A 3,492-nucleotide genomic window follows, 5' to 3' on the forward strand; every position below is an offset into this window, starting at 1 on the left:
CAGAGCAGGAAAATATCTGCCGGATCAGCTAGTTGTAATACAATTAATTTTTGAAGATCACAATACTGCAGTATAATAATACAAACACTTCTCAACATTGTTGTTGCCTTTATTTAACTTAAAACTTGTACAAAACTTGCCTCCTTGTATTGCACCCGCACATATATTTGTTTTTGTTTATACGTCTCGACATTATTATCTACCATTTGTTCAAACGCTACAATCGCGCGCATCTGATTTTTCAATTAAATATATAAATTGTTTGCCTACTGTCGTCACGCACAAAACGTAACTAGCGGCTGCTGACCAAAGCGTTGAGTGTGCTAAGAATGATTCATGCCAATAGAAAGTTGAACGACATAGCGAAAACGTTTTGTATGTAGTGCAATTTGCTTTAATTTTATATATAAGTCCCATATTGTCTAGTAGTTAGGATATCCGGCTCTCACCCGGAAGGCCCGGGGTCGATTCCCGGTATGGGAAGAATAATTTTTTGATACATTTTTTTTAAAATAAATAATAAAAATTTTTTATATTTATATTGCAGCTTTCAAGTTTAAAATTGGCCATTGAAATCAATAAAACTGGCATTTATGTAACTTTGGCAGTTTTTAAAAAACTTACCACCACATATGCGGCTAAGCACTCATTTAATACTTCACTCATGCACAGATTGCAGCATACAGCGGGTACTTCTTCATACCTTGAACGCCATATACCTACTGGTCAATATCTATTGATCAGAGATGGCAAATAACAGTTCCCAAACCCGATATTACCGTTATTTTATCGATGAGTTACCGGTTTTTAGCGAAAAGTTATTGAAAAAATATCGATTTTTTTACAAAATGTTACCAATTTGTTATCAAAAAATATCGATTTGTTTACGACAAGTTATCGATTTGCTTTGGAAAAAATATTGATTATTTATCGACTTGTTGAAATAGTATCTACTTGTAGTCGAAAATGGTCGATTTGTTATCGAAAAAATATCGATAAGCTATCGAGTTGTTAGCGAAAAAGTATAGTCTTGCTGTCAAAATGTTAACTATTTGTTTTCGATAAAATATCGATTTCGTGTCGATAAAATATCGATAACATTTAAAAATAATCTACCTTTTTTTAATAGAAAATCGATTACTTTACGTTAAAAAACATTAAATCATGGAAACGGTTGCTTTCGATAACAAATATTTTCCATAACCAATAGATTTTTTTTCAATAACAAATCGATATATTTTCAATATTTTTACGAAAACAAATTGATAAGCCTTCAATATTTTTACTATAATAAATCGCTAACTTTTCATAAACAAATCGATATTTTTCGATAACACATCGGTAACATTTTAGATGAAATCAATACTTTTTCGATAAAAAATCGATAACTTTTTATAATAAACTCATAACACGTAGAAAATTCAGCGAAAGTATATCGCAATTTATTATTCATAACAGGCCAATACCTTGTCGTTAAAAACAAACAGCAAACAATATCTCGATAATCATCCGGTAATTTTCGGTACTCATAAATGAGTGTATCTACCAAAATTATCCCGAACCAGATCCAAATTAATCCCGTAGTTATTTCCAAGCGGCTCCGAAATGATTCCAAGACAATTCTATAACGATCTCAAAATAGTCCTGCAATGATTGTAATATAATCGTGCAAATGATTCAGAAAGATTCCCTAACACTTTACCAAATTTATCTTGAAATAGTACCTTAAAAAATCTGTAAGTGATCTCAAAATAGTCCCGGAATGATTTCAACTTTATTACCAAAAAGTTTCGTAATGATTCCAAAATTATCAGCAAATAGTCCAGATATTATCTAAAACTGGTTCTGGGAATAGTCCTTGCATGACTCCAAAAGTTATCGATCTGGACGTGCCGTGGTGTTCCGGATATAAATTTTGAGGATTAACAAATTTACATACCCTTATAATAACATAGGTTAAATTTACATTATGTTAATTCTAATAGAACAGACGAGAGATATACCATTCCCGAAACCTATTCGGTCGCTAAATAATAATTAAAAAAAACCTTAGGCAATAAATCACACTAAACGATCTCAGCGATGGTGGGAAAAAATTTGAAAATAAAAATTACTCATTGATAAAGACCGAAAAAATTCAAAAAACAAACATTTCACTGAGAAAGCCCTTTTTCGTTCGTGCCTATCGGTTGTTTTCCGTGATAAACCGAACTGCTTTTTCGGGTTAACCGTTAAATGCAATCTCTGCTTTTGCTATGTCAAATCATGCGTACATATATTTAAATTTTCACCGAGATTTTCTCATACTTATCTACGTATGTATAAAATTTGGATTGTGTTTCGGGTAGCTTAATAATGGACTTGACACTGGCTGATGCTGCATTGTTTTTGTGTTGAAAGCCATGCAAAATGGAATTACCATCGTTCGTATATACAATTATAAACGTGTATTGTACTCATAAAGTACTCTTTGTACTGTTACTCTCGTAACAACGAATGAGTGCACATGCACTTAAACCACAATGATTGGCATTTTTAATATTCGTTTTATTTTTATCAATAAAATTTTAATGATTTTTTGGGCGCTCTTACAAAAGTGCGTTGTTACATGAATATCTGATGGATTTTAACGTTGAATTTGTGGAGCTCTCAGGTGTACAGGGCGCCATAGATTTTATTGTCGTATGTAGGTACATGTTTATTGCATTTGTTTTATGCATACTATGTGCTATACTATTTATATATTTAAAATATATATTTTATATACCTTTTTTATCCATTTAAGAGTCAGAAATGCGTGCTGTCGCGCATTTTCCGGTTTTTCGAACTTCACTGATGTTATATTGAAACGCAATTTCCGGAAAAACTGTTTTTAGAGCAGCAAATAAAAAATTTAACGCACTTTTTTGCATATTAAATAAAAGATAAAATATTTACAAGTTTCAATCAAAATATTTACTTACATATTTAAGTTTGCACAGTCATCCCTTTTAGTTGTAGTCCAAACACTCATAGACATCCCATATTGTCTAGTGGTTAGGATATCCGGCTCTCACCCGGAAGGCCCGGGTTCGATTCCCGGTATGGGAAACTGTTTTTTTTTTTTTGTTAGTATAACTTTTTAAGTTTCATATTGTAAGATCATAAATGCAACCATGTCAACTAATTAATAGAATAATTAAAAATACATCACTGTAAAGGAAGAAAAGAGAAGATGGTGGACTTCCGGTTCATTATTGGATTGACGACTGAAAAATAAAGTATTAAGATAATTAATCCGGCCGTTTCTGCTCTTTTATTAACCATCGAAGGTAGAAATTACATCTCAGGTGTGTTAACGAACCTCGCGCACTATTATAAACAACTATTTTGTAAAATGGATGCTCGAGAGAACATTGTCAAGGTTTCAACTGAAAATAATGTGGATTTCCCTACTACTGCCAACATTATACAATTACGCAGATTACTGCAAAATATAGTTGGCGTGGGAGA

The 3,492-nt window shown here is 32.0% G+C and overlaps 2 non-coding genes across 2 annotated transcripts; both read left to right on the forward strand.

Annotated features, from left to right (window-relative positions):
• Positions 1 to 411: 411 nt before the first annotated feature.
• Positions 412 to 483, forward strand: TRNAE-CUC (transfer RNA glutamic acid (anticodon CUC)). The gene has a single exon. It is a non-coding gene; the product is annotated as a tRNA-Glu (tRNA).
• A 2,535-nt stretch (positions 484 to 3,018) lies between these two features.
• On the forward strand, positions 3,019 to 3,090 carry TRNAE-CUC (transfer RNA glutamic acid (anticodon CUC)). The gene has a single exon. It is a non-coding gene; the product is annotated as a tRNA-Glu (tRNA).
• The last annotated feature ends 402 nt before the right edge of the window (positions 3,091 to 3,492 follow it).

This window comes from Eurosta solidaginis, chromosome 5, assembly GCF_040869045.1.
Source record: "Eurosta solidaginis isolate ZX-2024a chromosome 5, ASM4086904v1, whole genome shotgun sequence".
NCBI lineage: Eukaryota > Metazoa > Arthropoda > Insecta > Diptera > Tephritidae > Eurosta > Eurosta solidaginis.